Genomic DNA, 13,683 nt, shown 5'->3' on the forward strand with positions numbered 1-13,683 from the left:
CGTAACATCACCGATGTCGCCCCTGAAGGCTAGGGCGATGAAAATGACGGCGGAGGATGACCCGGAGGCAGTCTTGGTGGCATTTGAGCAACTGGCCACCGCGGCAGGATGGCCGCGGGAGTTCTGGGCGAGCCAGGTGGGACCCTGCCCGACTGGGGAGGCTCAGGCAGCTTACCAAGCCCTGAGCGACCAGTACGCCACCGATTATGACCCGGTCAAGCAAGCTATTCTCTGCCGCCTCAACATTACAGTGGAGACTCATCGGACATGGTTCCGGGAATTCCGGAGATCCCCGGAGACACGCCCCAGGGTGGTCGCACATCAGTTGTGCGACCACATGGTCCATTGGCTGACCCCCAACAAAAAGACCGCGCAGGAGATGGGGGAAGCCACTGTGGTAGAACAATTCTGCCATGTGGTCAGCGCCAAAACGCAAGCGTGGATCCGGCGCCACAACCCCAACACCCTGGAGGAGGTGGTCGAACTGGCCGAAAACTTTGAGGACTCCCTGACGTCAGCCCGGGTCGGGATATTGTCAGACCCTGCCCTTCACAGTCACCAACCTCTCCCTCCCTCTCCTGCAACACCACCACCACCCTCGTTCCTGGCACCCAGACCTCCCAGACCGCCGACCCCGTTGGGCCCCCTTGCCTCCCCCCCATGGAGACCAAGGTTTGTCCCCAGCTGGGGTAGAGGTGTTGCCCCTGCCCCGTTGCCCTACCAGCAGCGGGACAGATATGTAACCTATGCGCACTCTGTCCCCCCTCTCTGTTTCAGATGTAACCAGCTGGGACACCGTGCCAGGTCCTGCCCCGCTGCCATGGAGTGTGACGTGGCAGCGTGCAATTGGGCATCTGAAACGGGTAAGCATGGAGAAAAAGGTCGGGAGGGGCCCTGCCTGATTGACGTTGTTTTGGGAAATGTGAAAACCCACGCATTAGTGGACACAAGGTGTGAGCAAACCTTGATTAGGACAGCTCTCTTGGGTGGTGTGTCGTGGCGGTCACAAGGTCAGGTGGCCATCTCCTGTATCCATGGAGACACAGCGACATACCCCACATTAAAAGTATACTTATCGGTAGGACCGATAAAACGTCACCTCGTAGTCAGGGTGGCGGAAAGGTTGCCACACCCAGTTATTCTGGGCCGAGACTGGCCAAACTTTAAACAATTAATGCAAATAATGGCAGTCTCAGCCACACATGTAAACGTGGCAGAAAAAAAAAGAGAACGAATTGGTGATGTGTTCCCTTTTCATCCTGAAATGTTTTCCCCTCTTTTCCGTCCTAGAAAAACAAATAAGGAGAGATGGATCGCGAAATGGGAGGGAGCATCATTGAGACTTGGCTGGGGTCTGGTGGGAGAGTGCTGTAATGGTAACAAACGCCAGTCAAAGGGAGTGGGAATGCAGTGTGACCGAGAGAGCGAGTTTACTGGACCGACTAGGGCAGAGGCTAGTCCAGCCCCTCTCGATGTACCGGACTTGTGGTACTCAAGCGCGGACATACTGTGGGGCCAACATAACGACCCATCACTAGTGCACGCTTGGGGGCAGGTCCGGTCCAATGACAGTAAGGATGTTGATGGCGCTGGGGCGCTAGTATATCCACATTTCAGTATCAAGAGGGATTACTGTGTAGGGCAAACCTAGTTTTTCCCCCCTCTTTTTCCGGCCCCCCTAAGAAAAACCAAAAAGGAGAGAATGGGATCGACGAAAATGGGAGGGGAGCCAAATCATTGAGAAACTTGGCTGGGGGTCCCTTGGGTTAGGGAGGGAGTGTCTTGTAATGGGAACCAAACCGCCGTTTCAAAGGGAGTGGGGAAAATGCGTGTGGACCCGGGGAAGGGAACAAGGAAGCGAGTGTTTACTGGAAACCGACTATGGAGAGGCTAAGTTCCAGCCCCCCTCCCTTTCGATGTACCCGGAACTTGTGGTACTCCAAAGGCGGAACAGTACCTGTGGGGCCCAACATAACCGAACCCCCATCACTAAGTTGGCACGCCTTGGGGCAGGTTCCCGGTGTCCCCAATGAACAGGTAAAACGGACAGCCTGTAACACAATTGTTGGTTCCCCCGTCTTGTCGGACCGAGGTCATGAGGCTGGCACATGATATCCCTTTTGCGGGGCACCTCGGAGCCGAGAAGACGAGGGAACGGATATTGGCTCGATTCTATTGGCTCGGTCTTCATACTAATGTGTCGAGGTATATAGCCACATGCCCAGACTGCCAGCGAGTAGCGCCGGGTTGAGTGTGCCCCGTCCCTTTTCTCCCACTGCCCATTATTTCCACTCCTTTTGAGCGCATTGCAATGGACATAATGGGCCCTTTGCTACCTTCTGACTCTGGGTACACGCATATATTAGTAGTGGTGGATTACGCAACGCGATACCCGGAGGCAGTTCCATTGAGGTCCACTAGTGCAGCTGCAATAGCCACCGAGTTAACGCAGATTATGGCTAGAGTAGGGATCCCCAAGGAGATTTTGACTGATCACGGAACCAATTTTTTGTCCAGTACATTACAGCAGGTGTACAAAATATTGAAAATACGTCCCATCAGGACATCCGTTTATCATCCACAATCGGACGGTTTGGTTGAACGCTTTAATCAGACTTTAAAGTCGATGCTGAGGCGATTCGTAACACAGGAGCAGAAACATTGGGCATCACTTTTTCCCTACCTACTTTTTGCAGTAAGAGAAGTGCCACAGAGTTCAACAGGGTTCTCCCACTTTGAGCTCCTGTACGGCCGGCAGCCTCGCGGCATTCTCGACCTGCTGAGAGAGGGGTGGGAGGAGCACAAAGGCTTGTCTAAAAATGTAGTGAAGTATGTGCTTCTACTACGAGATCGCCTGGATTTGGTCGGTCGTTTGGCCCAAGACAACCTCAGATGGGCTCAGCACCGAAAACAGCAGCATTACAAAAAAATGCACGGATTCGAACCTTTCGACCAGGGGACAAGGTAATGCTGCTACTTCCCTCATCTGAATCGAAACTGTGTGCTAAATGGCAGGGACCATATGAGGTGATTCGGGCTATAGGGAAAGTACATTTTGAAATTAGACAGCCCGATCCCTGGAATGAACGTGAAATTTACCATGTTAATTTGTTAAAGCCCTGGCAGGCAAGGGAGGTCTTATTTATCGCCCTAGGCAATATGGAGGATTTAGGCCCCTGTCCAGAGACCCCGAGCACCAGAACGATTGCAATGGGGGAACAATTGGCTCCGGATCAGCAAGGAGAGCTACGGAAACTTATTGAGGAGTTCAGCGATGTTTTTTCTGATGTGCCCGGCAGGACAAACTTAGTTGAATATGACATTATCTCTCCACCAGGTGTCATAGTGCGAGAGAGACCGTACCGGATCCTGGAAAGTTGACGAAGTGGCGTTCGCAAAGAGGTATGGGATATGCTCGAGCTTGGGGTGACTGAACCTTCCAGGAGCGAGTGGTGCAGTCTGATCGTCATAGTGGCTAAGAAAGATGGCACCAACCGCTTCTGCGTGGATTTCAGAAAGGTGAACGCTATTACTAAGTTCGATACATATCCCATGCCTCGGATCGACGAACTTTTAGACAGACTGGGAAAAGTGAGGTTTATTTCCATTCTGGACCTGACGAAAGGATACTGGCAAATCCCTTTAACCCATAGCTCCAGAGAGAAAACCGCATTTTCAACACCAGAAGGGCTGTTCCACTTTAAAACCATGCCGTTTGGGCTACATGGTGTGCCCGCTGCCTTTCAGAGACTGATGGACCAAGTTTTACGCCCACATCATGAATATGCAGCAGCGTATATTGATGACGTGGTGATACACAGCTCCACCTGGCGAGAGCATTTGGCTAGGGTTGCAGCTGTTCTTCAGTCTCTAAGGGAGCCCGGCTGACAGCTAACTTGAGAAAATGTGCATTTGCCAAAACAGAGACTCAATATTTGGGATTTTTAATGGGGAATGGAAGGGTGAGACCTATAGTCACCAAAATCCAGGCTTTGGTTTATGCAGCGATCCCCAAAACCAAGACTCAGATGAGGTCACTACTGGGCTTAGCTGGTTATTACCGCTTCATCCTCGAGTAAGCCACAGTGGTTAACCCGTTAGTTGACCTCACAAAAAAGAATGCTCCAAATTTAATTAAATGGTCAGCTAAGTGTCAGGGGGTGTTTGATACTATTAAGCGTACACTTTGCCAGGCCCCCACTCTTATTACTCCAGATTTCACCAAGATTCATCCTCCACACCGACGCATCGGATGTAGGTTTGGGTGCAGTCTTGTCCCAAAAAGTAGCTGGAGTAGAGCACCCGATATTGTACCTAAGTAAAAAAAATGTTACCTCGGGAACGTAACTACTCCATAGTCGAAAAAGAGTGTTTGGCCATTAAATGGGCTACTCACTCTTTACGATACTACCTGCTGGGACACTCATTTGATCTTGTCACAGACCATGCCCCACTCAAGTGGTTAAGCACAATGAAGGACAGCAATGACCGGATAACTCATGGTATCTGGCATTGCAGCCCTTCATGTACCACATGGTACACCGTGCGGGGAAAGACCACCAAAATGCGGATTATTTTTCCCGGGAGGGGGGAGTAATGGAGAAGGCAGATTTAGCCGAGTGTTCCTTCGGCTCTACTCTGAGTGGTGGGATATGTGACGGAAACATGAGTTCTGGTGATGAATCTTCCTCCCGACCTGTGAGGGCGCTAAAGAATGAGAGGAGAAGTATCTGGAAGGGCCGGCCTGACAGTTCGTTTCCGGGTCAGGGAAGTGGGTCAGCCTGGAAAGAAGCTAGACTCTGTTGTAAGACCGTATTGATTTGAAAGGTAACCGAGAGGCAGCTGCAACTGTTTACCTAGATATCACGCGGGATTACATATAGGGGCCAGGGTAATGCTGATCTTTTCCTTCGTTTGGGTAACGTGAGGAGAGAAGGACTGAGAGAGGAGCTCTCAGAGCTTATTACGTGTTGTGTGTTGTCTTTGTTTATTTATAATTGTCTGTCTTTTTCGCACCACTAGACAGTTAACGCACACCTCTGGAGCTGTCGCCACGTAAAGCACTATCCGGAGCATCACTGCACAGAGCACCTGCACGTTTGAATATCACCCAGGACTGGTGACCGTGCCTTTGTTTGTGTGTGAGACTGTACTGTGTTCACCATCCCCGCGCTTTACACATTGTTGTGTACTGCTGGGGATTTATTATTTGACGGTCGCCAGACCTGGAAACAGCACAAATAAACACTTGTTCACTGAATCACTGTTGTCTGTTCATCACTCCTGCATCGCATCACCGCTACACCTGTTCCCCTTACCAACCACTTTGCCACAGGGCCCTATAATGCTGAAATGAAGAAAATAGTAAGACGGAGAATGTTACAGCTTCCAAACATGAACAGTGTCAGTCTGCATTCATAGAAAGGGATGAAACACATGCAAAGCTTACAATAAACTACCTTTCTGAAGTGACAAATAATTTTGACACCAGCTGCCATCCTGAACAACTCATCAAAATTTAAACAGGCATGCATGCCTCCAAGGAAGTTCCGGATTCATTGTTGGGCACATGAGAAAGACAGTGTCATGATTTTGTAACATCAAGAATGTTATCAAAAGGATCAACAAGTTTCTTCAGTCCAATATCACAACACCCACTCATGTCCATCAGTGATATGACTAAAAACACTAAGGTTGTGCAGCATGGAAAGATAGCAAAGGTGGCAATAAACTCTGAACTTGTTTTCAGGTGTGAACTGACTTTGGCAAAAAGCAGACAAGAAGTAAACATGGAAACTGTGCTAAGCCATCCTATCACTGCTACCCCAATAGCTTTGTATAGTGAAGATGGTTTGATGAGGAAGGCCACAAAGTCAGTTGATGCACAAACTTGAGGCGCATGCTACAAGTGTACATATGCTGCCCCCATGTGATATACAATGTACTGTGTTCATAAGAGACTCGACGGCAGAGCTAATAAAATTGAAATTCAACCAATACACTTTGTTTGCTGATTTGGCAGACGCCTATGACTGTTGGTACTGATCAGCGTTGCAGATACAGTCATAGAAGTGTTTGACCGATATGACCACCAGGGCTCAATCAAAGAAGAGGAAAGGGAGAGGCGCCAGACTGTCAGTATGGCAGTACCAAACTACCGCTAACTGCAATGTGCCTTCTCTTCCAATAAGCAACCACTTACAAAGTTCCTCTGCACATACATTGCAAAGGCTGCACGAAACCATCATGCACTCTTAAGCCGAGGGGACACTAATCTACATGTTGATAAAAAAATGTAGAAAGGGTACTTTTTTGGTAGAAACTGACGTGCAAGCTACAAGTTGCAAGCAGCTGTATCAAAGGGCTATTGATGTTGTAGAATCAACATTAAATCGCAGAATAAATCAGCCAATGAAAGTGATGTAAAAAGTCAGGTGACTACCTTTTGCACTGGCAAAAAACCCAAAGAAATGGTGGAGAAAATGAATATGAAGCCGATGTGGGATATTGTAAGGGAGACTCTCCTTATTGATTTTTTTTTCTTCTTTTGTATAAGTGGTATAGGCAAGTAAATAAGTGTTAATCGGCCCACTGGTAGTTAATGACCAATTTGTCAGTTAATGCCAAGAGATATACTGGAGCGACATTAAAGTCAACAAAATTATTATTAAAATATTCCTTGAACCGTTTTAAACATAATTTTGTGCTGGCATTATACTCTAATATAAGAAATTACAAAAAAAGCCGGTTTGGTACCAGTACTGAACCATCCGAATATTCATGTTAAACTGCTACATATGTTTAAAGCGGTTTGAACATTGCAGTTCAGCAGACGCAACTTGCAAATATTGTTACAGTTACCGATATCTGATTTGTAGAAAAAAAATTAAAAAATCCTCACCTGGCATAATTGGGAATTCTGTTCAAAATAATAATAATAAAAAAATAACAATAATCACATTTCAACTTTTAACAATTAGTTTACACAAATAAAAAAGAAAAACATTCAATCCAAAAATAACAAATTCAGAACAAAAATTATGAGGGTAATGGTAAATATTACTATATATATATATATATATATATATATATATATATATATATATATATATATATATATATATATATATATATATATATATGAATAAAGTTTATTTTATTATATTGAAAAAAAATGCGGTGAAAATGATGTGGACACTAAAAAAAACATTAATACAATTGTTGACAGGAAATATCTGTGTATTGTCTTCAACATTTTATCTACAATTTTACATACCGTACTGTAGAATAGTGACCCCTGAAATGTGAAGCAACAATGTAGAAGCATCAGACTGCACTCTACATTTTCTAGCAACACGTAGACTAGTGTCCCCTTGGCTTTAGAAAACCAAAACAGAAAGCTTGTTCTTGCTGGAAGATTTGAAGATAGGGAACAAGCCCTGTGTGTAACATCTGCATGTGTGATTCAGTGGCTGGAGGCTACTTGTCCTCGCACAGGAAGTATCTCTGCTCCGCCTTACAGGGGAGCGTCCTGAGTTTCCGTGATGTGATTCGGCCTCCCCTTACCCCCGCAAGTTTCAAAGTGCATGGATGCCACCCTCACTCCCTTGTGTCAGGATGATGTATTACCTGTAAGGCTGGTTGATCAGCCCAGTCGCAGGAAGGAGCAGCGGCCCACATAGCTATTTGTGATGAAGCATCTGTTTGAGACTGGGTCTCACCCTTTACGATGCTAGAGCCAATTAATAGCAAGCTTAGCTTTCGGACGACAGAGTAGCAGCTCTCCAGCACCAACTCTCCCTGTTTCGACATGGTGCCCCTTGTCTTGTGCCACAGCAATATCAGCATCGCGATGGGTTTACTGCTCATGCGCCTGCTGCAGGCATAGCTCAATGCGTTCCATCTGCATCCCAAGCGCGACAGACACCGTCAGCTGACAGTGTGTCTTGCTTGCTCGGCTGCCCTGTGCTGGTGGAAGGTTACCTCTCCCCTGAGCCAAGGAGTCCAAATGGGAGTAGTTTCCAACCAGATGCCTCCAACTCAGGTTGAGGCGTGGTCTGCGAAGGCAGAAGAGTCAGCGGACCCTGGTCGGGCCATTGGACGACCCTGCATATCAACATGCTGGAGATGAAGGCAGTGTTCCTTGCCCTCCAGCACTTCCTACCTGTGGTGCGGAACAGACATGTGCTGATCCGCACAGACAATACATCAGCGGTGGCGTATGTCAACCACCAAGGTGGCCTTCCCAACAGAACCTACTGTCCCTTCAGGCGACACATGTTCCGGGCATGTAGAATCGGGCAGCAGACCTCCTCTCGAGCAGGCTCCACCCTCAGGTGGTGGAGAGCATTTGGGTACGGTTCGGGCAGGCACAGGTCGATCTCTTCGCTTCCTATGGTACTCCCTCCAGAGGAGGTCTGCATACCCACGACCGCATCTGACAGCCCTAAGGCTGACCAGCGGTCCCTTTCAGGGGCCAGAACCACAATTGGAGCCTGCCTGGCTCCGGGGAACACCAACATGGAGCCTGCCTGGCTCCGGGTGCCAAAGTGTGCCACTCATCTGACTGAGAAGATCTCGACGAAGCTCAATAGCTGTCACAGGGCTAAAAACCAGATTCTCCTTGGCCACCTGGGGGCCACTAGGAGAACTGATGCCTTCTCTAAACGGGCCTTTTTGGAAATGCTGGGAGCAATGGCAGAGGCGGGAATGTGTAAAGGAGTGCTCTGGGCCATATTTGAGCTAGGGCGTCGACGCTGAGTGGACCGCCGCAGAATGCTAGGGCGCATTCCACTTGGTCGCTGTATGCCTACAAGTGGAAATATTTTCAAGATTGGTGTCGTACTAACGGTCATGATCCAATCTCCTGTCCCATGCCTGTCATCTTGCAGTTTCTGCAAGATCTGCTTGTAGCTGGTAGATAACCTTCTACACTGAAGGTTTACCTAGCAGCTATTTCTGCTTGCCATGCCCCTGTTGACTTAATGTCCCCAGGCGTGCATTTTCTGGCTACCCGGTTTCTAAGAGGCCCTCGGCGATTGTACCCTCCTAGGAGGGCTACTCTCTCCGAATGGAGCCTTGAGATTGTACTGGAGGCTCTCATGGATGCCCCGTTTGAGCCTATATACTCCATCGATTTGAAGCACTTGTCCATGAATGCTCTTCGTGTGCCATGGATCACGGACCCTGGGACAGCCCCTTTCGAAGCAGTGACTGTTGCATTGGATTGCGAACACAGTCTCATGATGGTGCTGGCTTACCCCCACCTGGATGGATAGCCGCACGTTCCACGAGAGGTGTGGCTATGTCATGGGCCCTGTTTCGAGGTGCTTCCATGGCTGAGATTTGTGATGCGGCTAGCTGGGCTACCCCGCATACCTTTTCCAAGTTCCATCGCCTGAATGTTGTAGATCCCTCATTGCCCTCTGTGGACACTAGGGTCCTTGAGGTTTCACGCTTACACCACTGACCTTGGTCAGGCAGGACTTAGCATCTCTCATATCTGCCGTTCTTTCCTCCCTCGCAACGGCTCTGGTACACGTTTCCCATAACGATGTTTTGGTGGCCATCTTCGAATTGAAAGGGAACGTTAGTTTACCTACTGTAAACCTGGTTCCCTGAAAGAGAAGATGTGGCCACCAACGGCGAGGTTGCTTCGGTCGACATCACGGTTTCGTCGAGAAAGAGAGCAAATCTCCCCTGCGTGACGGTTAAGTACCCTTGGGAGGCGGGACCGAGGGGGTCACCGAGGGGAGAGGGCCTATCGGCAGCTTTGATAGAAAGAGCTCAGTGACACCCACCAATAGGCAGAAGTGTATCCCATAACAATGTTTTGGTGGCCATCTTATCTTTCAGGGAACCAGGTTTACAGTAGGCAAACTAATGTTCTCGCACTTGCCTGGGAACTAGGTAGCTTCCAATGTGTCCGTTTCGTGTTGTGTTGTTCTTTCCCGCTAATTTAACAGAATATTCTCATAATTAGGATGTAGCGGCTTAAGACTTGAAGGCAAACTTTAAAAGAAAAATTCAAGCCATGCTTATAAGAGTATGAAAACAGTGTGCGCAGTAATCGAATAAGATCTCATGCTTATGCTGGCGTTGGTTTCATAATGCAATGATTCAACACGTACCTGAAAGGCAGACACGGGAATTGCAATTTGCAAAGGATTTAAAACATTTTGTGACACCTGAGACAGGTAAGCATTCATTACTTTCACAAAATAATTAGTTTTGTAAATGCATTATCTAAATGAATTTTATTAAATTACATACTTCCTTTTGTTTATATTACATCTTCTGGCTTTTACAGTGTATGTAAGACGTATATAATTAGAGGAAAGCATCTCAGAGACAACTAGAAAATTCATAAGTTATGGGCCCTCTTTCCTTTGAGTGGTCTCTTAATACAGGTTTGACTGTACTTCCAGGCACAGGAGGATGTCTCCCACATTTTAGGACCCCTCTACTTTTTGTCCCATAATTCTACTACTGAATAAGCATGATAAATAATCTAAGTAGTCACATCAATAATTAATTTAACATATCAGGGAATTAAACAAGTAGCAAATATTGGTAAAATGTAAGTAATGTAAAAGTATTAATTTAAGACCTCAAATGTAGTTTAATCTGACACCATTGAAGTATTATTTTTGGATGTCAATAATTGGTACTTTCATATTGAATATATATGGATTAGATTTAAACCTATTGCATGTCTTCTAATTGGATGCATATGCCCCATTTACTCTTTCATTACATAACATGCTCATCTAATTTATTTTATTTCATAAGTGTGAGTGGAAATGTAGTATTTGTACTTTATATGAGATTTGTGCTTTGTGAGTTGCAGACCTTGAAACTGTTGCTAGGATGTGAATATCTCCATGGAAACTGTTGAACTCTGCTGGCACTAGCAACTGCTATATGTTTCAATCCATGTCTAGAAATGGTCAACTAGTTTTTAATAGAATATTTCTCTTGCCGTTATATTGTCAAGGAAATCTTAGTTGTCGAATCATTTTGCATTAGAAATTAAATGTTTATTAAATGTTCATTAAATATTAATTGGGCAGTGAAATCAACTTCAGTCACATACGATAATTTCAATTACAGTTAAAATGCAAATTTAATCTTACAGGTCTTTGAACAAAAATCAATGTGGCTACACACTATATGTGATAGCTTTATTATTTATATTTTACTATGCGCATCTCTCAGAGATCTCGGGTCTCTAACATGCATAGTAATATAATTTCATATTATCAACCCCATATTCAGTGCTTTTGACACTATTGCCTGGGGGTTCTGAGCTTGTGAAATGGCCAAAGGTGAAGGAGACACTACATGTATAAACATTTTAGCTTTTGTATAACTTCTATATTAACTATGTAAATATTGTAAAAATGAATTGTCCTATGAATGGCATATAAATCAATTCCTTAAAACAAATATTGTGTATAAATACTATATTTAATGTACTACAAATAAATAAAAGGTGATGAAGGTATGGAAAACATGTAAACAGTTAATCTTTTTTGTATTTGTGAAAATAGTTAGCAACACAAATCATTGAAAAAAACTTTCAAATAATAGAGCTACAGGCCATTGCATCCTGGATCCGATAACACATCCGAATTTAACGTGCATCTAAACAGAAAAAAAGCATATGTGCATTCCTTATTGCACCTTGCACACTGAATCCGCAATTGTTATTCGACGGCGATGCGTCAATTGTGGAATCGAAACAAGTTCTATTTGATCCGATTTGACATGCATTAAAAATTACATTGACCAATGAAAAATGACTGGGAAGACACATGGATTCTTGCAGTTCCCTGAACAAAATGGAAAATCTAATTGTGTGTCACCAAACAAAAATTACTTTATGATAAATCCAACAAAGATTACAAGACTTTGAAAAAAAAAGAAAACATATGGAAAGACATTGCCACAGACTTGAGCATGAATGATATGTATTATAAAACATGAAATTATGAACTGATAGCATACATAAACATGTGGATTTTGTGCAGTATTGGTTATTACAAGCATATATGTCTTATTTTGTACTCGAGTAAGTAAAGAGACACATAACAGAGTAAAAAGCATGACAGGGCAACAAAGAGCAGTCAGGACTTAACAGTCAGAAAAGAGGGGCAGTACATGAAAGTCAATTTCTGGCTCCATACACAGAGAGTATAGAAGGTCATTGTTGTAAAGTATTTTCAGTAGCTCATTGCTAGCTTCCCAACTTTTAGATATATGTATTACAGGAGCAAGTGTATGAAAAATACTGCGTAACAATATTGTAGATTTAGTAGAAACATAATAATTAGCAAACCTTTTAACTTCCATCAGCGTTTGCTGATCATTAAGTTTATACTACATTTAACATTGTTTTTGTGTTCAACAGAATTGTTTTTTTTGTTAAAATACTGAAACTAGGTATATTTACTACAAAGCCTCCACTGCACATCAGCGCTCTGAAGTTGAATATTAACACATCTAGTGTGCAATGGATTGACACACAACTTCGTCGGACGATGAATGCTAAATGACGGAACGGATCCAATGTGCAATGACCTTAAAGCTTGGGGTTTAAAATTGAATTTCTATTCATGCTGTGCGTATATGCTATTTTTCCAGCATGATCATGTGATGCTGTGTAACCAATCAGAGGTTGGTTAATTTCCAAGCGGTAACCTCTGATGATGGTGATAAACTTTATTTTGTCTGGTTTGGCTTACAAAGAAGTGTATTTTTCAATGTTAGTTAAGTATGGCTATGCTTACAATTACATTTGTCACCCTTTTTCTACATTTATGATGCCGTTATAGATTCTGGAACATTATTCCTTGCATCAGAATGCATCAAATTGAAGGAACAAACTGAAGAATCATCATTTTACTGAGAAAGAAATACACTTCCTTTTCTCCTGCAATCCCATTGCAGGTCTAGTTTTAAGAAATGCTTAACATTAGCATAGCCTCTCCTTAATCACCATAAAATGACACCCACTGTCATAGCAAGTGGATCTTTTCTCAGGAATAATTTTGCACAATCATAGTGTGATATTTGATTTTGTAAACGTTTTACACGTCTGCTGTATTTTCAAAAGTTTACATATCTTCAGTTACCTGAAAGTCATTGTTTCCCATTCAAGGCATCCAAAACATAACTTACTAAATTAAGCCTTTATGGGATGAAGATCTTTAATCCTCAAATGGTTCAGCAGGCTTATCATTATTGTAGAAAATAAAAGAAAATCAAGCTTGAGAATTGTAGTTTGCCAACACTGCAGTGCATGCTAGTAATCAGAAAATTAATCCACGATGTAAGGCAAGCTCTCATCCTTTCAAGCATGGGTGGAGAAACCATTGAAGCCACTAGCACACATACTTGATAAATCCCATTTTGTTGAAAGTTTCTGATGGTCATAATGGTAATAATAATTAAACAATGACTTGTCCAAAAACGGACAATGTTATTAAATAAAAATAAAACCTTTGTCTGTGAGGCATACAAATGTATGTGGTCACTTGATCAGTCATACACCTTTATAAGCAAGCTGTGTGCAATTATTTACCAACAATGGGAAAGCACAAGGATGTGGACTAATGAGGCTCTTCTCTGTGTTGTTGTTCAGTCAGTGTACATATTTTATTATAATGGCTTGCATGTGGG

This window comes from Polyodon spathula, chromosome 5, assembly GCF_017654505.1.
Source record: "Polyodon spathula isolate WHYD16114869_AA chromosome 5, ASM1765450v1, whole genome shotgun sequence".
Lineage (NCBI taxonomy): Eukaryota > Metazoa > Chordata > Actinopteri > Acipenseriformes > Polyodontidae > Polyodon > Polyodon spathula.